Source organism: Onychomys torridus, chromosome 14 (genome assembly GCF_903995425.1).
Source record: "Onychomys torridus chromosome 14, mOncTor1.1, whole genome shotgun sequence".
In the NCBI taxonomy this organism is placed as follows: Eukaryota; Metazoa; Chordata; class Mammalia; order Rodentia; family Cricetidae; genus Onychomys; species Onychomys torridus.
In genome coordinates, this window is record NC_050456.1 from 76,831,758 (window position 1) to 76,855,921 (window position 24,164).

At 46.6% G+C, this 24,164-nt stretch overlaps 1 protein-coding gene, 1 long non-coding RNA gene and 1 other non-coding gene across 6 annotated transcripts in view; 2 read left to right on the top strand and 1 right to left on the bottom strand.

The window, feature by feature from the left end:
* Positions 1–21,599, bottom strand: part of Rtl1 (retrotransposon Gag like 1) — a 33,053-nt gene extending 11,454 nt beyond the window's left edge. Inside the window, exons 1-2 of the mRNA XM_036205745.1 lie at positions 21,563–21,599; positions 1,687–1,755 (exon numbers count right to left, since the gene is read on the bottom strand). The gene's annotated coding sequence lies outside the window, so the exon portion shown is untranslated. The remainder of the gene's footprint in view (positions 1–1,686; positions 1,756–21,562) is intronic.
* Positions 2,763–24,164, top strand: part of LOC118595348 — a 57,962-nt gene continuing 36,560 nt past the window's right edge. For 3 of the 4 annotated variants that reach the window (XR_004946511.1, XR_004946515.1, XR_004946512.1), the window contains exons 1-5: positions 2,763–2,777; positions 5,988–6,053; positions 20,537–20,591; positions 21,274–21,345; positions 23,524–23,673. This is a non-coding gene — a long non-coding RNA (uncharacterized LOC118595348). The remainder of the gene's footprint in view (positions 2,778–5,987; positions 6,054–20,536; positions 20,592–21,273; positions 21,346–23,523; positions 23,674–24,164) is intronic. The other variant, XR_004946513.1, reaches the window with a different exon arrangement.
* Positions 5,019–5,095, top strand: LOC118595945. Its single transcript, XR_004946627.1, has one exon. It is a non-coding gene; the product is annotated as a small nucleolar RNA SNORD112 (small nucleolar RNA).

The following is a 24,164-nucleotide window of genomic DNA, read 5'->3' on the forward strand; positions in this document are numbered from 1 at the left end:
ATGCCACTCTGGGAGGGGCTGTGGAGTTGTGCAGGAGCACACCCTTCCTCTAGGGGCTGCTCCAATTGCACAGCCAATCAGCTGCTCCTCTGCCTAAACTTTCCTTTCAAGGAGCGTGGGCAGAGATGAAGCCTGGAGAGGGATGGATTCTGCGCAGCTGCTAAACCTGCTGGGCCTTGACTTTCCATGTGACCTTCTTTTCCTGGCCCTCAGTTTCCCCTTGGCTTTCTAACTTTCCTGTGGGGTTTCTGAGTGGTGCCTGGTGGCTACCCAGGCTGTGGAGGCAAAGGTCGGGCCCGAGCGAGCAGCTGGAGATCAGGGATTCCTAGCCTTCCACAGTTCTAATAGCCGCATCTAGAAGTTACGGTCCTAGCTTTGTTGAAACAGAACTCTCACAATCTACACAATGGTTGAAAGCACAGACTGGCTTCTTCCGGCATCTGCCTTGACTTTACAGCTCCTGTCTGGCTCTAGCAAGCTTCATTACCATGCCTAGTGCTTCGAAGGCTACTTGAGGGCTGCAGGTGTAGGCGTGGGAGTATGGTGAATCTTGGAGGTAGTGACTTCAAGGCAGGAAGACCTCATCCTAAGAATTGTGAGAGGTAGGGCTAGGGCCTACAACCCACTCTTTGCCCATTTAGAAAGGGAAGGAGGTGTTCCCTTTGTAAACTGTGAAAAACTGTGCGTGAGTCTGGGCCTGTTCTTGTTAGTGGGGTTCGTCTGATTATTGCTTTTAGAACGCCCACTCTCATTGCAGGGGTCAAGATTTAGACAGCACTGTACAAAAGGTGTCAACACTAATTTTCCAATGAGCCCCATGAGGGGAATGGGCTCTGCACTGAAAAGAATACACTGGAGTCAAAAGGTGGACTTTCTGTCCAGGACCCTTGGTTATCAGTGGCAAGAACACAGACCCAATCCAGTGACAACCACTCTTACCCTTTGCAAAGAGTGGTTGATAACCGTTCTATAAGGGATAGGGTATGGCCACACAGAAGGACTTAGGGTGGCCCAGTCACACCTGGAGCCCCCATGCTTCAGACAGGGCTAACTACAATTTTCTTGTCATAGTGAAATCTGCCAAGTACTAAGCTCTATCTTAGTTTTAATGCCATCATTGGAGGGGTGACTTACCACTTTACGGAATTAAACTGACTTTTAGAGTGCTTGGTGCTGACTCCCAGTGTCTGGGGAAGGCAGAGGCAGAGATAGGGGCAGGGCTCTGAGCCAGGTTTCTCCCCTCCCCTGGTAGATGGCACAGGCAGAAACAGGTGCCCAAAGAGGGATCAGGCAGTTGCCATTTGGGGATGTGGAGGGCCTCGTGGCCAAAGACTGCCTTCATTCCTTGCTGTTGATGCAGTCAGTCTCGTGGTCTGACAGGCAGCTAGACACAGAAGTGGGGGCCTTAGTGTCTGCCTCCATCTCCCCAAAAGGCTTGTGCTGTCATTCCCAATTCATTTTGTCCTATTTGGTGTCAGCAAAGGGACAGGATGGGATAAGACAGCTGGCTGAGACTCTACTAATTATAGCTTCTCATGTATTTGAACAGAAGTATTGAGTACCCGAGAACATGTCCAAACTAACCCCTTAACCTTTAGTCCCTAGCATGGCCTTACCCTATCCATTGACCAGTTGCCCCCTTCTTCACTGGGCAGAGGCCAGCATGGGACCCCTAACCCTGCTTACCTTGGCTGCAAGTGTCCACGTGGATCTCCTGTGGTCCTGCCGTACTCAAACCTCTCTTCTTTCTGGAAGCTGTTGGATGAATGTATTTTCTTAGTTATGAAGGTACCATCCAGGGGCAACTCCCCAGTCCCTTTGCCTAGTCCCCAGAACAGGATTCCTGCTTTAAGACATCTTTTTTGTCCTATGTATTTCCCGAGGGTCAGGCATGTCCGGTGAGTGCTCCCACACTTGAATTCTTTCACTCCTTAGGATAATCTACATAGGCATTACTTTTGAAAATTCCCACTTTGGAAAAGAAGAACTTGAGGCTTGGGGTCTTATTGCTTGCTAATTTGTATGAGTCCAACAGTTTGAAGGCCAAGCAAAGCCTAGTTCCTGGCCTGCTTCAGCCAGAGCCCCACCTTTCCCATGCCCATGCTGGTACTTGTGTGCCCAGCTTTTTGCCTTGAGATGGGCTCCTGAACTCTTGGTGAGCCATCTCTTCACAGAGGACCCCTTCACAGAGGACTATTCAGTGCTCCAACAAATAGATCAAGATTTGATGTGAATTTGGCACCCAATTTCCCCTCCCAATGACCTTTTCTGCCAGGGGCAACTGTTGGAATATTTCTAAGATGGTCCCCTCTTCCTTATGCTGAATACAGTCCACAGTGACCTCTTTACAATCATGGTGGTGATCAGCTATTCTCAAGGGCTTCAGGCGCACAGTAGGTCTGCGGTAATTAGGCTTGTGTCAAAGGCCCAGGGAGGCAGATGACTCTCATATGCAGTCATTTCTCTTCCCCTTCTAGGTAGCCTAGAGACAAGATGGCTGCTTTCTCCCAGGAAGGGAGCAGATGCCTGGCCAGGATCAGAAAAAAAGGTCTGTGAAATGGTCTTTTTTCCTTCTAACATGTTAATTTAGAGAATTTGCAAATTTGTGGTTTTTCCAGAATGGAACTAACTGAGGCCCTTCATTTTGCAGCTGGGGTTCCCTGCCCCCTAAGGGGCAGGGAGCCAGTGTCCTGGGGGAGCCCTGGTCCCTCCCAGGGTGGCCTGTGGAATATGACCTCGGAGAGCCAGCATCCCAGACTCATTGCCCTGCCAGGCATGTATGCAATTCTTTCTTTTGCTTTCTGTTCTTTTTTTGGGGGAAGGGGCTCCTAGAGGAGTGGAGGTGTCACTGTCTCTCTGTGTGTAACCAAGGGAGGCTTTAATACCTGTCACCTGATGTGAGGATCACCACTATGACACCATGATGGGGGATAGAGGCTCATATAGGTGGAATCCTGCCTGTAGCTAGTTCCTGCTTCTGTAAGATTGGGGCAGTTATGCCCAAGTCTTGATAGCTGAAATAGAACAAGATAGGAAATGGCTGACTGGTGAGGAACCCCTATTGCATGCAAAGGTGACTCTTTAGGAGGGACTTCTTCCTGTGGACCCATCTGAAAGCCTATCTTAGCATTTTAGAGTTAAGAGGAAAACAGGCTCTAATAGGAGGGCAGCGTTAGGCTCCACCAGGGTGTTCCCTGGGTTTCCACAGGCTTCTTCAGGCTATTTGTTTCCACGTAGAAGTAACCCTGGGCTGGAGGCCAAGTGTAGGGAGTTTCATCTGGATTCTGGTTTTTATTTGTCATAAAAAGTATTTTGCATTTGTGAGATGCAAAATGAAATAGGCAGACCCTTGCCTGTTAGCTTAAGGTATTCCTAGGTACTGCACCCACTTCACAAAGCCTATGGATGAAACAGCAGAACCTCAAGTATGACTGAGATGATTAAGGGCTGGCCACGAAGGGAGCAGACTAGTGAACTTGCCTCAAATTTTTTTTCTCCCTAAAATCATGGTGGGAAACTGGTTTGCATTTCCTCAGAGGAGGCTGTTACCCACTAAGTGGAAAAGTGGCCTTGCAAGGATGAAGGTGGACGAGGTTTCAGACTGCTGGGTTTAGAAAGGGTTAATTTTTCTGTTTTTGTTCTGGGGGTCTCTGAGCCTCAGGCATGTCTCTGAAGATGTGGGTGTACTCATATTATCTTCATCACAGACTCAACCCTAAGTGTGTTCTGAGGATCTGACAGCCTGTGACAGCTGTGGGGGCCTCACTAGCTGGGTCTGAAGCTCAGTCTGCAAGCAGGAATCAGGGTACCTTGGAAAGAAGGGGACTTCTGCGGAATTCAGGGTGCCATGAACTACCTGAATGGGTTAGCAATGCTGATGCAGGGTCGTGTGGGTTAGACCCCGGAGGTACATGGTAACAGTACGTACTGCTTCAGAGTCAAACTGTCTAGGCACGCAGCAAAGCCCCGGCTCTTTGCCAGCAAGCAGGCTCCACTGTTGACACACTCGGGCTGCTGTGTCTGCATTTCTGCAGAGGCCCATGTCCCCTCTGCCAACATCTATCTCAAGTCACATTCCCTTGGACTTCTCATTCCATACAGCTAATCCCCTAGAACACGGGCCAGCGCATTAGCTTTCTGGGCCTCTTAAGGACCAAAAAGGAAAATGTTCCCCCATGGGGACACTGCAAACACTGAGGGCAGGAGACCATGGTGGTGAAATCATAGCCTGAGACTCACACCTGCCAGCTACATGTCACTGACAAGCTGCACAGGGCTAGGGCTTCATTCTTGGAGGACATAAAATAAAAATTTTTTAAAAAGGAAAAAAGAAAGATAAACCTTGAGTCTCTGTGTGTACAGAACTTGCTTTACACACCTATAACTGACTTGTAATTTGTCAGCTAAAATGCTTGTTGCATTTTTTGTTTGTTTGTTTGTAAAAGCCAAAAAGAAAAAAACTCCAAACTAATAAATAAATAAATAAATAAAACCTACAGAAAAACTACCACACAAAATATTTATTGTACTTACACAGGAAATGTACTGCTAATTAATATGGTAGTTGGTAGCACTTAGCCCCTCCCTCAATCCCCTCCTTAAATTAGGGGCTGTGGTTTTTCTGGGATCCTGCATTTTCCTGGCCATTTGCTTATGTCTAAGCACACCTCCAGAGTATATGACTTTGTTTCTTTTGTATGGGGCCTATTTCAGAGTTAGTGTTTTTCCTTTTGCATTTTGTAGCAGCTTATTTTCCTTCTCTCCAGAATGTACTTGGCAATAACAAAGATCCATAGCCTTCCTTATGACACCCAGCACCTCAGATTTCCAAACTGTATACACACTAGAGTTGATTTAACCATCTCAGTGCCACCCTGAAATCTGGGGTCCTTTATCTTGGCAGGTGTAAGTAATTATTGAGTTATTTGGATTTGGGGAGTGAGCTCACAAGTATTTATGACATTAATTCAAATGAATATATGAATGCATGCATTATCAGAATAAAAGGCAATATGCCTTCGTCCAATGATAGGACAGTGTCTATGAACAAAGGATCATGATTAATCTGGTTCTTTATGAAATACAGAGGTCCATTAAAAGACAATAGTTCTGGCTGTTTTCCTCTTTTTAAGAGCTGTTTAATATTCCGGCATATGTATGCCCCACTGTGGCTTTATTATTGAAAATCCAGCTGTACTGTTCTCATTGAGAGAATGTGTGCAGATAGGAGCCTCGTCCAAACCCTACTCATCAGGGCAGGTCATGGGTTCCTGGGTGCTCATTATATTATTTAAAAAATAAAACCACAAATACATAAACAAAGGTGGTATCTACATGGATCAGCAAGAAGGGCATGCCACACACCCACATTTTAATTAATGTGATTCAGCTGAACCGATAGCCGATTAAAAAGCCCTAAGCTGTTTTCATTTTATGCCATTGCTGATAGCAGCACAGGGAACATTCTGGTAGCTAAGCTTGTGAACACATCCCTGACTGTGTTTACCCCAGCTCCTCAATGGGAGGAAGTGGGGGTTAACTGAGTAAATGGTTTGTACAGATTTATTTTCACTGAGCGATCTTTCTGAAATACCATTTTGACTTTGTTACCATCTCACCTTCCAATCCAGTCCTCTAGCTGACTTCCCACAGCTTCCAGGATGTTGTCCAAGGGGAAAGGGAAAAAGAAAAGGAAAAAGTCTGATACTTAAGTCCGTTGAGCCTCTGGCTCAACCTTATGATCTCTCAGTCTGTGGCCTCATTGGACAGATTGTGCTTAGGGTTATGAACAACCTTGACATACCAACCCCCAATAGTAAACCCCTAGTTATATATGTGCCCCACATATGTCCAAGATTCCTCAGACCATGGTCACTGGAACTGTAATGCCTTGCCCATAAGATCCTCTATTTTAAGGTTTTGTTCCCTCTCCCTGTAATTAACTGAAGGGACCAGATGTTAATCACCCGTTCTTTTGTCCCCTCCAGAAACCCCGTCTGTGTTTCCAGAGATTGACTTCTGAGACCCCTCTGGTCAAATGCTGTGTGGTGCTGGTGAGTCTGCATATCGCCGCAATACTGAACACATATCATTCCACCTACATGCGTGCACATGTACACACACACACACACACACACACACACACACACACACACACACACCATACTCATGGGTTGTGAACCCCGCAATAAATTTCACACCCTAACTGCAGCCTGATAATACATATGTCTTATAGCTTGTTCCTTGCCCTTTTGTCCCAGGATGTAGGAGGAGGACAGAGCAGATAATAGCTGGAGCAATAGCTCTGGGGATAGAACATACGGGACTAAGAGTAGACATGTCTGTCTTTGTATCAACCTTACCTCTAGGGACAGAGGCTTGGTCTGTGTGTGTAGGGTGAAGATGGGTTGGTGCTCCTTCTTTCCTGACATGGGAATAGGCTCAGGAATTAATTGTAAGTAGCCATCCCTAGCTCTAATCTGGAAAAAGAGCAGACTCAAGCTGTGTGTCCTTAGCTACTTTGCAAGCGTCTCTGTGCTTTGGTTCTTTCCTTTTTTACATCCACAATCTCTCTCACACAGGCCCATTGAGATGTCAGTAAGAAAATAATTCAAATAAATCATCTGGTGCAGTAACACATGCAGGATATCCAGTAAAACCCCCAGCTTTTCCAGCCCAGCCCAGCCAGAGCCCCCAACCCCCCTACACAGCATCCCCCACCAGGCTGTGCCTTCCCTCTGGAGGCAGCCATGCTGCTGCCATTTCAGAGAACAAGACTAACAAAAGCAAACAAAAAGCCCCTAGAATGCATAAAGCCTCCTGCCTTCCCTGCCCAAGCTCCTCTGCCCTTGCAGATCCTCCCAAGGTTCCCTTGTGCCTTTCTTAAACACCTGGGACCAGCCCAGCTGCCCTACTGCTTTAATTGGAGTCTCCTTGTAGTTTGCTGGACAGTATAGCTTATTTTCATATAATTAAATAAATATAAGAAGTCAGATTGCTCACAGGCAGCATTTGTTGTCTTTCATTTTACTGCCTTTTGCAAGGATGACTCCTGACATACAGTGGTGGAGGTCTCGAGATGACCCCCACAAAGCTTAGCTTCCCGGTGTCACAAAGAAGCCCAGCCCCTCTCTCACTGAGCCTTCCGTGTGCTGGACATTTGAGGAAGTGCGACTTGCCTGTCACCCCTTTCACTGAAGGGACCCTCTTCCTTGGTTGCCTGCACAAAGGCGCCTCTCTCTTCAATGTTTGGTTTCTTCACTGGCCAGGCAGACGTCTCCTCTGTGTGTGACTCTGCTTTCCACAGAAACCCATTTCTCAACTCCCTCAAGCCTGTATTTCATCCCTGTGCCTTGAGCAACAGGATTTATCAGTGGATGCCTGGGCAGAGTGTCCCCTCCCCACCCAGCAGGGACTAAAGGCTTGTTGCCCTCTGACCCCAGCTCCCGGGTTGGACTTTGGGTGATTTAATTCCCAGTGAATCACTTCTGAGCCTTGTCAGGGTATTCAGTCACTTCTAAACAGAAATATTTATTCACAAACCTGTGTGTGTGCTTGTGTGTGCGTGTATGTGTGTGTGTGTGTGTGTGAGTGTGTGTGTGAGAGAGAGAGAGATGAGAGAGAGAGAGAAAGAGAGAGAGAGAGAGAGAGAGAACGCTTGCGTGCTCCCTTCCTCATCCACATCCCATAGGGAACTCTCCCCACATAACACTGCAAGGGCAGTGACATATGTGAATGTCATGTTGCCAAATGTCACATGTCCACATCTAGAGCTCCAAACAAAACCAGCAATATAACAGTACCACTCCTGAAACACCCCAACATTGAGCTTCTGTGAGTGCAAACTGCACCCCCAAGCCTTGTAGCCTTAACCCAGAAGTGGCCAGGCAGCCTGGTTCTCACGTGCAACACGATGCTGCCCCCGCTTGGCGGGTCAGAGCAGCTGAGCAGTCTTGAGGCCCCCAGATCAGGATTTTGGGAGCTGGACACTCTGGCAGCAGAAACGAGAGGGGCTGTACTCAAATAGTTCTGTCATTTTCAAATCCGTTTTCCCTGCTCCTTCTGAATGTTTTTTCTCCATGGAGATGTGACCTGCTCAAGGTTTAGCCTGGTCACCCTGATTGTTCCACAGACAAGAAACCCCAGCCAGCCTCTCAGCTATTCCATAAATGTACATACTCACAGATAACATGCATAGGTGGAGTACATACACTAGGAACAACATCAGAAGAATGCTTTCAAAAACTGCAGAACACAAGTGCTGAGAGATCCCTCTGCTAAAAGCCCAAACCACCCATAGTCCCCAGTGAACCCACATCACCAGGCCAGAAGAGCGTAAGTGTGCAGGCTTCTTAGTCCCACCTCTGGGTAGTGTTTCCACAAGCCCCCCAGACTTTTCAGGTCATGGTGAAACAGCTATCTGACTCTCTGGCTAGGGCTCAGCCTCCATAAAAGTGGCTTGCTGTTCCTATACCCAGCCAGTACCTCAAACAGGTGAAGTCCTCTTTATATGCCCTCCACCCACTTTACTAGATTGTTGCCTTACAAATGACTCAGGCCAGCACTCCTGGACCTGAAATCAGGCAGAGAAGACCTTGGCCACTCCAGGTGGCCCTCCCTTAACAGTGAGTTAGCTGAAGGACAGCCCCCACCATCCCCATATCCCTGAGCACTCACCCACAGTCTTAGCGCCTCTCCATCAGTGCCTCAGTTTGACTAAAATACTGTCAGTGTGCCTTTGCCATTTAACTCCTGGCAAGATCATGGCAAAGGTCACAGCAAAGACCATGCATCCTTACCCTGACCCCAGCCAGTTCCTCTCCGACCAGCCCCACTTGTTTGCTCTGGACTCAGCACTGTGGGAGCTTTTCCAAAGCCTATCTCTTTGGGCTGCTAACCAGCTAAAGAACACTGCTGCAGCCTCCCCATCATGTACCGGCCTGCCTCTCTGCTCCAGTGCCTCCAGTCACAGGAAGCTCCCTCTCCCCAGCATGCTGCTTGTCCGCTCTCTCTTACTGAGATGCTCCTCTCAGCCCTCCCCTGTCTTCTGCATCAGCCTCTGCAGTGCCTCAGCAGCCTGCTTGTATCTCAGCCCTCAGCTCTTTATAGGAGGTAAGCTCCCTGTCTTCAGGATCCTCCCTGTGCTGTGCTGAATAGCAAAACCCCCACCTACCACAAGAACAAATTTGGGGCCTCTACACCTGTCTGAGGGTGCTTCTCCCTTGGCCTCTGCATCTGGGACAAAGCCTTTTGCCCTGTTGTTCTTCTAGGAGCCCAGGGGAGGGCTGGTGCTCTCTTCTTCCCAGGGGAGAGGAGAGGGGAGAGCTGTTCTGTCTCTAGCTGTTAAGCAGCTCTGAGCCCTCTTGTTTTTTTTGTTTTTGTTTGTTTTTGTTTTTTTTTGTGGCGGGGGGGGCGGTTCAAGATAGGGTTTCTCTGTGTAGCTTTGTGCTTTACCTGGATCTCGCTCTTTAGACCAGGCTGGCCTCTAACTCACAGAGATCCGCCTGGCTTTGCCTCCCGAGTGCTGGGATTAAAGGCGTGCACCACCACCACCTGGCGCCCTCTTGTTTTTTTTCCTTCTCCTCCCACTTCTCTTTTTTTTTGATGGCCCCTTTGCCAGTTGCTATGGAGAAGCCTCTGAATGCAAAGGCCCCTGCTCTTTTTCTGTTGGAATGGTGGCTACCTGGCCAGCTCTGGTTGCCCTGCAGAGGTGGGAGCTGCAGAAGCAGCTGCAGCAGGGCTGAGGGGCTCTCAACCTGCACAGCTAGGCTAGACTCTCATTCTGTAGCTGTGAGACCACACAATTTCCTTTAGTTTTCAGAGTCTAGGGGCTTTCCCTGTGAAATGGGAGATGAGAGATTTTTCTCTCACTGGCTTGAAGTGAGGCTTTAAGGAGATGAGAGTAGCTTAGCCTTCACCAGACACTTCATAAATGCTTGTGGAGTCCTCAGTGGAACCCAGGAGGAGGGCGATGTGTAACAAGTGTCATAAGACCCCATGCTGCATACATGCTGCGATATCTCCTGACAGAGGCCTCTCTGCTGGCTTGATTTGTACAAATCAAGCCAGTCAGAGGCAGCCCTTAGCCTGGGGAGCTAAGGAGAGATCTGGGAAGCAGCAGAAATGCCAGGCAGAGCCCATATCTGCATTTACTAGCATTTGCATGGTATATATCAGCATTTGGGGAAAGTAGCCAGGCAGAGAGCATTGTTACCTTCTTGTTACTCCCTTGAAGGGCCAGATAAGATAGGGAGGTTTAGAAAAAGAATCCATAAAGCTCAGGGCATCCCCTTAACTGGGAAACGGCTAACACTCCACTCATTTACACTACCAGACACCGCAGCACATTGACCTCCTGTGTCCCTAGAGTGAGGCTAGGGCTAAAGTGATGATGTCAGTTGGCCGGGCGGCCGATCGCTCGGTCTGTCAGTCAGTCGGTCGGTCGATCGGTCGGTCGGTCAGTCGGCTTCCTGTCTTCGTACTACAATCATCTTGAGGAGAAAACAAACAGGGAGTAGTACACCACACAAGAGTGTTAGCAATAGGGACATCTGTCCAGAAGTCACCTAGGGAACCACACAAATAGGAGTCTCCTGATCTACACTGGGCCGAAGAAGAAACTGAGGCACAAAAGGTCAAGTTCCATACTCATCGTCTCTCAGCTGGTGTGAGGTTGAGCCAGGATGAAACCCAGGGCTTTCCAAGGCTCCCCACCACACCCTGCTGCTGAAGACTGCCTAGCAAGATTGTGCCGAACACTGGGGATGTGATGTGGGTGGGAAGAAGACGGATTGAACCTCCCCGCACACTTGACATTTCAGCTCTTTCATGGCCCAGTCCATTTGAAGAGCAGAGTAAAAATTAGGTGTAAGCACTTATAGGTAAAGACTTATGAAGGTAGTGTTATTAACCTGATAGGGAGAGGACCCTTATTTATCTGTAATCCATTTTAGGGTAGAGATAGTTGGGGGGAGTGTAGTTTGTTGGTACAGATGTTGAGTTAGAGAGAACAAAATGTTCTGGGGGCTCTGGTGAGCTTTCTGTTGAAAGTGTTAGCTCTGAGTAGCTGGGGCTTTGGGCTGGGAACAGAGACCTCCTAAGGCAGGCTGCTCATCTCAGGGAAGTGCCCTACATTAAACCATTATGGTGGGTGAGGGGATCCCAGAACCTCAGAAACAAACCAGGACTCTGAACCTCCTCTCATTTCGATTTGCCATTTGTAAGAGAGAAATAGAAACCAAGCATCATTAAGAGAGGCAATTCTACATATGTGTAAGAGAAAAGTGCACCAAGCATCATTTTAAAAGATGACCCACTTTTGTGTGAGAGAAACAGGCACCTAGCATCATTCTAAGAAATGACCTACTCCTGTGTGAGAGAAGGGGGCATGGAGCATCATTCTAATAGACAATTTCACTCCTGTGTGAGAGAAAGGGGCAGATAGCTTCATTTTAAGAGACCATACTACTCCTGTGTGAAAGAGGCACCTAGCATCAGTCTAAGAAATGACCCACTCCTGTGTGAGAGAATGGGGCACCAATCATGATTCTAAGAGACTAATCCAATCCCATGTGAGAGAAAGTGTCACCTAGCATCATTTTAAGAGACAATTCCCCTCCTGTGTGAGAGAAAGGGGCACCTAGCATCATTCTAAGAGACTAATCCATCCTTGTGTTAGAGAAAGGGACACCCAGAATCACTCTAAGAGGTAATTCCACTCCTCTGTGAGAGAAAGGGGCACCTAGCACCAATCTAAGAAATGACTCATTCCTGTGTTAGAGAAAGGGGCACCTACAACATTCTAAGAGATAATCCACTGATGTGTGTGAAAATGGGGCACCAAGCATCATTCTAAGAGACAATTCCATTCTCATGTGAGAGAAACAGGCACCTAGTATCATTCTAAGAGATAATTCCACTCCCATGTGAGAAAGGTACCTAGCATCATTCTAAGAGACAATTTTAATCCTGTGTGAGAGAAAGGGGCACATAGCATCATACTAGGAGATAGTTTCACTCCCATGAGAGAGAAAGAGCACCTAGCATCAATCTAAAAGACAATTTCACTCCTGTGTGAGAGAAAGGGGCACATAATATTCTAAGAGACTATTCCACTTCCGGTGAGAAAAAAGGGCATCAAGCATCATTCTAAGAGATGACCCACTCCTGTGTGAGAGAAGGGGGCACCAAGCATCATTCATTTCTGTCTGTCTTTCTTTCTTTCTTTCTTTCTTTCTTTCTTTCTTTCTTTCTTTCTTTTTGTCTTTCTTTCTGTCTTCTTTCCTTCCTTCCTTTCTTCCTTTCTTTATTTTATTTTTTATTTTTTGTTTTGTTTTGTTTTGTTTTTGAGCTGAGGATAGAACCCAGGGTCTTGTACTTGCTAGGCAAGCGCTCTACCACTGAGCAAAATCCCCAACCCTCCTGTTTTGTTTTTGAGACAGGGGTTCTCTGTAGCTTTGGAGCCTGTCCTGGACTAGCTCTGTAGACCAGGCTGGCCTCAAACTCATAGAGATCTGCCTTCCTCTGCCTCCCAAGTGCTGGGATTACAGGCATGCACCACCACTCCCTGGCCATTTTTTCTTTCTTTTCTTTGTCTTTTTCTTTCTTTCTTTCTTTCTTTTCTTTTTTATTTTTTCTTTTTTTCTTTTTTTTTTTTTTTTTTTTGGAGCTGAGGATCAAACCCAGGTCCTTACACTTGCTAGGCAAGCGCTCTACCACTGAGCTAAATACCCAACCTGCAAGCATCATTCCAAGAGACAGTTTTACTCTTGGGTGGGACAAAGGGGCACCTAGCATCACTCTAAGAGACCAATCCACTCCCATGAGAGAGAATGGGGCACCTAGGATCAATCTAAGAAATGACCCACTCCTGTGTTAGAGAAAGGGGCACCTAACATCATTCTAAGAGATAATCCACTGCTGTGTGTGAGAATGGGGCATCTAGCATTATTCTAAAAGACAATTCCAGTCCTTTGTGAGAGAAAGGAGCACATAATATTATTCTAAGCATATTCCACTCCTGGTGAGAAAAAAGGGCACCAAGCATCATTCTAAGAGATGACCCACTCCTGTGTGAGAGAAGGGGGCACCAAGCATCATTCTGTTTTCTTTCTTTCTTTCTTTCTTTCCTTCTTTCTTTCTTTTTTTTTTTTTTTTTTTTGAGCTGAGGATCAAACCCAGGTCCTTACACTTGCTAGGCAAGCGCTCTACCACTGAGCTAAATACCCAACCTGCAAGCATCATTCCAAGAGACAGTTTTACTCTTGGGTGGGACAAAGGGGCACCTAGCATCACTCTAAGAGACCAATCCACTCCCATGAGAGAGAATGGGGCACCTAGGATCAATCTAAGAAATGACCCACTCCTGTGTTAGAGAAAGGGGCACCTAACATCATTCTAAGAGATAATCCACTGCTGTGTGTGAGAATGGGGCATCTAGCATCATTCTAAAAGACAATTCCAGTCCTTTGTGAGAGAAAGGAGCACATAATATTATTCTAAGCATATTCCACCCCTGGTGAGAAAAAAGGGCACCGAGCATCATTCTAAGAGATGACCCACTCCTGTGTGAGAGAAGGGGGCACCAAGCATCATTCTGTTTTCTTTCTTTCTTTCTTTCTTTCTTTCTTTCTTTCTTTTTTTTTTTTTTTTGAGCTGAGGATCAAACCCAGGTCCTTACACTTGCTAGGCAAGCGCTCTACCACTGAGCTAAATACCCAACCTGCAAGCATCATTCCAAGAGACAGTTTTACTCTTGGGTGGGACAAAGGGGCACCTAGCATCACTCTAAGAGACCAATCCACTCCCATGAGAGAGAATGGGGCACCTAGGATCAATCTAAGAAATGACCCACTCCTGTGTTAGAGAAAGGGGCACCTAACATCATTCTAAGAGATAATCCACTGCTGTGTGTGAGAATGGGGCATCTAGCATCATTCTAAAAGACAATTCCAGTCCTTTGTGAGAGAAAGGAGCACATAATATTATTCTAAGCATATTCCACTCCTGGTGAGAAAAAAGGGCACCAAGCATCATTCTAAGAGATGACCCACTCCTGTGTGAGAGAAGGGGGCACCAAGCATCATTCTGTTTTCTTTCTTTCTTTCCTTCTTTCTTTTTTTTTTTGAGCTGAGGATCAAACCCAGGTCCTTACACTTGCTAGGCAAGCGCTCTACCACTGAGCTAAATACCCAACCTGCAAGCATCATTCCAAGAGACAGTTTTACTCTTGGGTGGGACAAAGGGGCACCTAGCATCACTCTAAGAGACCAATCCACTCCCATGAGAGAGAATGGGGCACCTAGGATCAATCTAAGAAATGACCCACTCCTGTGTTAGAGAAAGGGGCACCTAACATCATTCTAAGAGATAATCCACTGCTGTGTGTGAGAATGGGGCATCTAGCATCATTCTAAAAGACAATTCCAGTCCTTTGTGAGAGAAAGGAGCACATAATATTATTCTAAGCATATTCCACTCCTGGTGAGAAAAAAGGGCACCGAGCATCATTCTAAGAGATGACCCACTCCTGTGTGAGAGAAGGGGGCACCAAGCATCATTCTGTTTTCTTTCTTTCTTTCTTTCCTTCTTTTTTTTTTTTTTTGAGCTGAGGATCAAACCCAGGTCCTTACACTTGCTAGGCAAGCGCTCTACCACTGAGCTAAATACCCAACCCTCAAGCATCATTCTAAGAGACAATTTTACTCCCATGTGGGACAAAGGGGCACCTAGCATCATTCTAAGAGACAATTCCAGTCCTGTGTGAGAGAAAGGGGCACCTAGGATCAATCTAAGAAATGACCCACTCCTGTGTGAGAGAAAGGGGCACGCACCTAGGACCAATCTAAGAAATGACCCACTCCTGTGTGAGAGAAAGGGGCACCTAGGATCAATCTAAGAAATGACCCACTCCTGTGTTAGAGAAAGGGGCACCTAACATCATTCTAAGAGATAACCCACTGCTGTGTGTGAGAAGGGGGCATTTAACATCATTCTAAAAGACAATTTCACTCCTTTGTGAGAGAAAGGAGCACATAATATTATTCTAAGAGACTATTCAACTCCTGGTGAGAAAAAAGGGCACCAAGCATCATTCTAAGAGATGACCCACTCCTGTGTGAGAGAAGGGGGCACCAAGCATCATTCATTTTTCTTTCTTTCTTTCTTTCTTTCTTTCTTTCTTTCTTTCTTCCTTTCTTCCTTCCTTTCTTCCTTCCTTTCTTTCATTTTTTTAGCTAAGGATCAAACCCAGGGCCTTGTGCTCACTAGGCAAGTGCTCTACCACTGAGCTGAATCCCCAACCCTCCTGTTTTGTTTTTGAGACAGGGTTTCTCTGTAGCTTTGGAGCCTATCCTGGACTAGCTCTGTAGACGAGGCTGGCTGCAAACTCACAGAGATCTGCCTGCCTCTGCCTCCCAAGTGCTGGGATTACAAGTGTGCGCCACCATTGCCTGGCCATTTTTTTCTTTCTTTTCTTTGTCTTTTTCTTTCTTTCTTTCTTTCCTTCTTTCTGTTTTTTTTTTTTTTTTTTTTTTTTTTTTTAGCTGAAGATCAAACCCAGGTCCTTACACTTGCTAGGCAAGCGCTCTACCACTGAGCTAAATACCCAACCCTCAAGCATCATTCTAAGAGACAATTTTACTCCCATGTGGGACAAAGGGGCACCTAGCATCATTCTGAGAGGCAGTTCCATTCCTGCACGAGAGTAAGGAGCACATAATATTATTCTAAGAGACTATTCCACTCCTGGAGAGTAAAAAGGGCACCTAGCGTCATTCTAAGAGATGACCCACTCCTGTGTGAGAGAAGGAGGCACCAAGCATCATTCTGTTTTCTTTCTTTCTTTCCTTCTTAATTCCTTTCTTTCTTTCTTTCTTTCTTTCTTTCTTTCTTTCTTTCCTTCTTAATTCCTTTCTTTCTTTCTTTCTTTTTTTTTTTGTTTGTTTGTTTTGAGCTGAGGATCGGACCCAGGGCCTTTTGCTCGCTAGGCAAGCACTCTACCACTGAGCTAAATACCCAAACCCCAAGCATCATTCCAAGAGACAGTTTTACTCTTGTGTGGGACAAAGGGGCACCTAGCATCATTCTGAGAGGTAGTTCCATTCCTGTGTGAGAGAAATGGGCCACCTAGCATCATTCTAAGAGACCAATCCACTCCCATGAGAGAGAATGGGGCACGTAGAATCAATCTAAGAAATGACCCACTCCTGTGTTAGAGAAAGAGGCACCTAGGATCAATCTAAGAGATAACCCACTGCTGTGTTAGAGAAGGGGGCATCTAGCATGATTCTAAAAGACAATTTCACTCCTTTGTGAGAGAAAGGAGCACATAATATTATTCTAAGAGACTATTCCACTCCTGGTGAGAAAAAAGGGCACCAAGCATCATTCTAAGAGATGACCCACTCCTGTGTGAGAGAAGGGGACACAAAGCATCATTCTTGTTTGTTGTTGTTGTTTATTGTTTGTTTGTTTTGAGCTGAGGATCGAACCCAGGGCCTTGTGCTCGCTAGGCAAGTGCTCTGTCTCTGAGCTGAATCCCCAACCCTCCTGTTTTGTTTTTGAGGCAGGGTTTCTCTGTAGCTTTGGAGCCTGTCCTGGACTAGCTCTGTAGACCAGGCTGGCCTCGAACTCATAGAGATCTGCCTTCCTCTGCCTCCCAAGTGCTGGGATTACAGGCGTGCACCACCACTCCCTGGCCATTTTTTTCTTTCTTTTCTTTGTCTTTTTCTTTCTTTCTTTCTTTCTTTCTTTTTCTTTTTCTTTTTCTTTTTCCTTTTCTTTTTTTTTTTGAGCTGAGGATTGAACCCAGGTCTTACACTTGCTAGGCAAGTGCTCTACCACTGAGCTAAATACCCAACCCCCAAGCATCATTCTAAGAGACAATTTTACTCTCGTGTGGGACAAAGGAACACCTAGCATCATTCTAAGAGACAATTCCAGTCCTTTGTGAGAGAAAGGAGCACATAATATTATTCTAAGAGACTATTCCACTCCTGGTGAGTAAAAAGGGCACCAAGCATCATTCTAAGAGATGACCCACTCCTGTGTGAGAGAAGGGGACACCAAGCATCATTCTGTTTTTTTTTCTTTCTTTCTTTCATTTTTTGTTTGTTTGTTTGTTTGTTTTGAGCTAAGGATCAAACCCAGATCCCTACACTTGCTAGGCAAGTGCTCTACCACTGAGCTAAAAAGTGCTCTACCACTGAGCTAAATACTCAACCCTCAAGCACCATTCTAAGAGACAGTTTTACTCCTGTGTGGGACAAAGGGACACCTAGTATCAATCTAAGAGACAATTCCAGTCCTGTGTTAGAGAAAGGGGCACCTAACATCATTCTAAGAGATAACCCACTGCTGTGTGTGAGAAAGGGGCACCAAGCATCATTCTAAGAGACAATTCTATTCCTGTATGAGATAAAGGTGGACCTAGCGTCCTTCTAAGAGACATTTCCACTCCTGTGTGCGAGAAAGTAGTACATAGCATCATTCTCAGAGACATTTCCACTCCTGTGTGCAAGAATGGGGCACCTAGTATCATTGTAAGAGACCAATCCACTCCTGTGTGCAAGAAGGGAGTACCTAGTATCATTCTAAGAGACAATTCCAGTCCTTTGTGAGAGAAAGGAGCACATAATATTATTCTAAGAGACTATTCCACTCCTGGTGAGAAAAAGGGCACTAAGCATCATTCTAAGAGATGACCCACTCCTGTGTGAGAGAAGGGGGCACCAAGCATCATTCTGTTTTTCTTTTTTGTTTTGTTTTATTTTTTTTGAGCTGAGGATCGAACCCAGGTCCTATACTTGCTAGGCAATCGCTCTGCCACTGAGCTAAATACCCAACCCCCAAGCACCATTCTAAGAGACAGTTTTACTCCCATGTGGGACAAAGGGGCACCTAGCATCATTCTGAGAGGCAGTTCCATTCCTGCATGTGAGAAATGGGCACCCAGCATCATTCTAAGAAATGACCCACTCCTTGTGAGAGAAACAGGCACCTAGCATCATTCAAAGAGACATTTCCACTCCTGTGTGAGAGAAAGTAGTACATTGCATCATTCTAAGACACATTTCCACTCCTGTGTGTGAGAATGGGGCACCTATTATCATTCTAAGAGACATTTCCACTTCTGTGTGCGAGAATGGGGCACCTAGCATCATACTAAGAGACTTTTCCATTCCCAGTGAGAAAAAAGGGCACCACACATCCGTCTCAGAGATGCCCCACTCCTGTTTGAGAGAAAGGGACACCTAGCATTTTTCTAGGAGACATGTCCACTCCTGTATGAGAGAATCGGGCACCTAACATCATTCTAGGAGAGAGTTGCACTCCCGTGAGAGAGAAAGGTGCACCAGCATCAATCTAAGAGACCAATCCATTCCCGTGTGAGAGAAAGCTGCACCAGCATGATTCTAAGAGACAATTCCTCTCGTGCGTGAGAGAAAGGGGCACCCAGCATCATTCTAAGAGACAGTTCCACTCCTGTCTGAGAGAAAAGGACACTTAGCATCATTCTAAGAGACAGTTCCACTCCTGTGTGAGAGAAATAGTCACCAAGCATCATTCTGAGATACAGTTCCATTCCTGTGTGAGAGAAATTGTAACCAAGCATCATTCTAAGAGACAATTCAACTCCTGTGTGAGAGAAATCTTAACCAAGCATCATTTTAAGGTACAGTTCTACTCCTGTGTGAGAGAAATAGTAACCAAGCATCATTCTAAGAGACAATTCAACTCCTGTGTGAGAGAAATACTAACCAAGCATTATTCTAAGAGATAACCCACTCCATCTTTTCTGATGATAGCTAGGGTTGCCAGACACCTGTTTGCTGCTCAGAGCTGTATTCAACAGGATAACTCCGACTGCTCCCCTTCCTTCAGAAGGAGATGCAGATGGGGAGAAGGGAGAGGAGAGGTGCCCCCATACAAAGTAGCAGAGAACAGAGTTCTGTGTGGGATAGGAGTTTGGCTATTTAAGATTTGTGTCAACTCACCATGAGGTGGAAATGGTCTGGACTCCTAAGACAGCCTCCAAGGTTCTGTGGCGCCCCCAAGTGCCACAAGGGGGCTGCCTGGGCTACAGTTTTTGCATTCTTAAATGAGGAGGGGGAGACAAGAAGAGGGACCTGTGTTTTGGCTTTCCGCGGTGGCGCTTTTAATTGCAGCAGCTGCAGAGGATGCAGGCGGGCGGGGGGCAGCAGTGTCCCAGCGTCGCTTCAGAGTCTGTGCTGCAATGCAGACGGAGCTGCTGCGGGCAAGCAGCTGAGGGTCGGCGGCGGGCAAGTAGCTGAGGGTCGGCGCTGTCAGCGGCGTCTGCTTCCCAGAGTGAGGAATGAAAGACAAGGGAGAAAGCTTGCTGGGAGTGCGCAGTGGCCAGGCGCCCGCCCGGGAAACGCAAGGGAAGAGTGAAGAGCCAGAGCCTGTGGCTGTTGCAGGAGGGCCAGAAAAGTGGGGGCTCTGGGAACGGTGGAAAGCCATAAGGGGGTAGTGGACCAGGCTGTTTTGGGGACTCAAGGTGAGTCAGCTTTCTGTCCCTATTAGTGAGAGCAAAGTGGGGTTAAGAGCAGCTGTGGAAGCTTGGCAAGCAGTTTTAGGGGGAAAAGCATCAATTCTTATCTTTCCAAAGAGGCTTAATTAAAAATAAAACAAAATAGCAAACTAGAGAGAGTGGCTGAGCTGGTTACTCACTGTGCGTGGCAGGTGACAGTGCTGTTCTCTTAACTAAACTGGCACAGCATCCCAGCAGGACGGTACACAGGCTGCTGGCTCTCCGTTAAGGAGAGAAACTGTCGGCTCTGTAGAGCTAGGGGAGGGTCTGAGGGTGCAAGAAGGCTAGCAGGGAGCTAGATGGTGTGCATCTGGTGGGTGTCTGATTCCTCAGTGCCCCCAACACCAGCAGTACTTTCCCTTCAGTCCATCCACCCAATTTGTAGTAAGTGTTTCTTCAGTCTCTCTGCCACTCAGAGATATTTGTGAATCCGCCGCATCTGCTAGACTTCACCCAAACCCAAAGCCCCCTCTGAGCTTCTAAATGTCTCCCTATACCCCTCTACTCACCTCCTATACTTCATTTTTACTTTTTGATTAAAAAGAAAGCCAGCATTTATATCAGTATTTTCCAGACAACACACACAGAGAATACAATGCCCTCTTTAAACACCACATTTTTAACTTTTGCATTTCTTTTAGATGTAGTCCTTAACAAATCCATCCAGCCTTCTGCTTCATCTGAGCTCTGGACCCTCCCTCAATTCCCACTGCCCCAGCCCCTATGTTTTGGACTGTTTTGAAGATAATTCTAGAGATCATATTTTCTCTTCTGTGCTTCTTAGAATATTTATCTCTGAAAAAGGGCTGTTTCCCTTCATAAAAACATAAACATGATATCCATTACCACAATTTTTGTAAAAATATTTGTGACACTATTATCACAATTAAAAAATTAACAGCCTTTTCTTTCTGCCTTCTAACCTCTATGAAGTGTCCAAATCTTCCTGACGGACTAATAAATTTCTTTTATGATTGACTTGTTCAGATCTCTGTCCAAAGTACTTCCTGGCACTTTCAAAGGGCGTGTGGGGTTCTCAGAGGTAAGTAACAGCTTGAAATTCAGGGCTTTAACCAAATGCAACCTTAGTGAGCCTCACTTTCTACCTGAAAATGGGGCCAATTTTAGATGCCTCTCAGGGCTATCAGGCAAGTTGGAAACAGGTACATACATATCCCCCAGCCCCATATCAAACAAACAACAACAACAAAAAAAAAAGACGCAACAGCCAACAGCTGTTACTTGAATTATCCGTTTTTTTTTTCCCCCCGGAAATCTCTAAAAGAGCTGGACTGAATATACAAGACAGAGCTGGCTATCGTCCACGAAACAAAAGGCACCTGGCAGGCCAGGGCCCCTGAGTAATTTAGATACAGCGTATGCCACATCTCAACCGGGACAGCCTGCAGCCCAGGGGGGGCTATGTCCAGGGACCCCCACAGGGCTTTGGTCCACTAGATGGCACTCTCTGCTGTGTGTCCAGGACAGACCACTCCCCAAGGTACTCAGTCCACAGCCGAAATATCCCAGGTAATTCTAAAACATCATCTCCACTTGTCGTGCAAAACGCAGTGGTTTTTCTCCCTGCATCCATCCCAGCCCGGCAGCAGAAACAGAGAGAGCGAACATTTCATAACATTTTGCTGAGACCATACACTAGACAGCCCACTGCCCCCCTTTTAATTCTCCATCCCAGCCACATCTGATTGCTCATTATTTTACAGATGAGAGGATGATGAGGGGACAAGATTTTGCCCGGGATCGGCTAGTAAGCAGGACCCAGGGCTCCAACCCAGGTTTGTCTGATTCCCTTGCAAAACAGAGAGGTGGAAGGATGGGGAATCGGTCTGATGGATGGGTAGGTCCCTGCATGAAGCTGCATAAGTGTCTAGCAAAGCAGCTCTATGGATGATAAATGCTGGTGAGATGGGGGCATGGATAACACATGCCAGCAAGCTTCCCTATAGAAGGGGGACCCATAGATGAAGGAGATAAAAACAGGCAGTTTCTTACCGAGATCAAAGGCTTCCTGGCGCTTCCAGGAGAAGTTCCCACGTTGCAGTCTGCTGCTGAAGCTCCTGCCTTCTGTGCAGCCTCTGAGAGGACTGATCCACTCAGGTGGCTCTGAGGAACAGGTGGCTGACCTGGTCAGGAGGATGGGGTCCCGGCAATTGCACTGAAGCAGCTCATAGGCAGCTCTCAGTTACCATGCTTATGGTTAAGGAGGGTCTCCCGTGTGCTGGAGACCAGCAGGCTGCTGCCTTTCCACCGGCTCTCCTGGATGACTAAGCCCAGAGCCCTGGTCTCACGCTCAGCCCTCCTCTTGAACTTCGTGTTCTTTTATCTATGCTAAATCATCACAGCCACCCTCGAGGATGGTATTTTCCACTGTCAATCAAAAGGAGAAGAAATTGAGGGCTAGCGATGGTAAAGGACTGTCCCAAAAGTGATATAGGGGGGGCAGATGCAGACCCAGCCTCCTTTTTTTTTTTCCTTCCAAACCCACACTTCTGATAGACTGCCTTTCCTCTCTGGCCACGCCTGCAAACAAATCTGCGTTTCTCAGCCCTCCCTCATGTCAGGAGCACCTTTGGGGCTAAACTTCTCATCCAATCGAATCTTAGTTTATTTTCTAAGCAACATCATCTCAAGTGCGTTCTATCTGTAATTATCACACAAGCAGGGGCCACACGTACTCTGGCATCCCTTGGGAGAATTGAGCTTTTCCTGCATTTTTTATTCTGACTGAATGCTAATGGGGCAGGTGTAAAAATGTCTCGTCAGCCTGAGGGGGTGCCAGGCAAGGAACACAGAGACTGAGAATGTCCTCCCTGCAGAACTGGCTTCAGTCTAGCAGCAGGCTTTGAAAAGCTGCATATGGGCCAGGCTCTGTCAGGTTCTGTCAACAAGCATTCTGCAGGTTCATTTACCCTAGTGCCTCAGTATACCCAGTTGTACCGTGGAATACCCAAAGCACCTTTTATTGTTATTATTATTAATTCTTTTGAGACAGGGTCTTACTGTGTAGCCCTGGCTGTCCAAGAACTTGCTAGGTAGATCAGGCTGGCCTCAAATTCACAGTGATCCACCTGCTTCTACTTCCTAAGTGCTGAGATCAAAGGCATACACCATAACACCTGGCCATATTAACAGGCATTTAAAGAGACTTGAGGGACTGGAAGACTGCACAGTTAAGAGTGATTACTGCTTTCCCAGAGGATCCAAGTGCAGTGCCCAGAACCTACATCAGGCCATGGAGAATTAATTACTCCAGCCCCAAATAGAGTCAACACCCCCTTCTGGATTCTGCAGGCACCTGCAGATACACATATATGCAGTTTAAAACAAACAAACAAACAAACAAACAAACAAGCAAAAAAAAAAAAAACAAAACACCTTAAAATCTACAAAAGGGGCCTGGGATGTAGTTCAGTTGGTGGAATGCTTCCTAGTGTTCCCAATGTTCTGAGTTTGACCCCCAGCACCGTGAAAAACTGGATGAGGTAGCACAGGCCTGTGATCTCAGCACTGAGGAGGTAGAAGCAGGAAAATCAGATGTTCAAATTCACCCTTGACCACATAGCAAGTTTGAAAGCCAGCTCGAGGTGCCTGAAACCTTCTGCACCCCAAAACGTGTTTTAAAAAATAATACTTTAGTTTCCTTATAACCATTATAACTACTGGAATTGGGTTCAATATCTTTAGTAAGAATGACCACACTTGTGGGCTATTCACTGCCTTGTTTTGCCTTTTTCCTGCTGTGTGACCACTTGCCAGTAACTTACCCTCTCTGAGCCTCAGTTTGCCAATGGATAAATTAGGACTCCTGGTCTGTTTTTCCAAATCTTGCCATCTCAGTGGTGCTGTCTCTCCTAAATAGTTGCTTTCTGTTTCCTCAGGCTTCTAATTGCTATATCAGCCCCACACCTTGTGCTTCTTTAGTGTGAATTCTCTCTTCCTATCTTTCCTTACAGGGCTGATCATTCTCAGACGATTTTGCCCTGTCCTGAGCATCTAGACCTATTGCCTGTAACAGAATGGGAGGGAGGATGTCTGGTGCCTAGACATATCCACACCAAGGAATGTCCACCGCCGCGTGTGCATAGCAGTCTGCACGGTGCCCGGTACAGTGTCTGCATTCAGTAACTATTGGCTAATTAGGACTATTAGGTCTAATTGGCAGGACTGTTGTAGGAATGAAATGAAATGATGTATGCTGCTGTGTGCTGCTCGCGCTTAAGCTGTGCTGTGAGCGGGATGAATAGTGCTGACGCCCCCTGGGGCACTCTGGAGGCTCTCAAGCCACCTGAGGCCCCATGCTGGGAGCTGCCTGTGCAATTGGCTTTGCTTGGTTAGTGGCGCCCCCTTTGATCTAGAGGGGAATAATTTGAACTTCAAGAATTTCTGGGCTGGTGATGCAGCTCTGTTTTAGAGTGCTTTCTTAACATTCAGAAAGCCCTGAGTTTGAAAGCCCCAGGACCGCACAAGAGTAAGTGTGGTGGTACAGTCCTCTAATCCATGCACTTAAGAGGCAGAAGCAGGGGATCAGGAGTTAAAAGCCATCCTCAGGCCAGCCTGGGTTTCAGGAGACCTTGTCTAAAGGAAAACAAACACA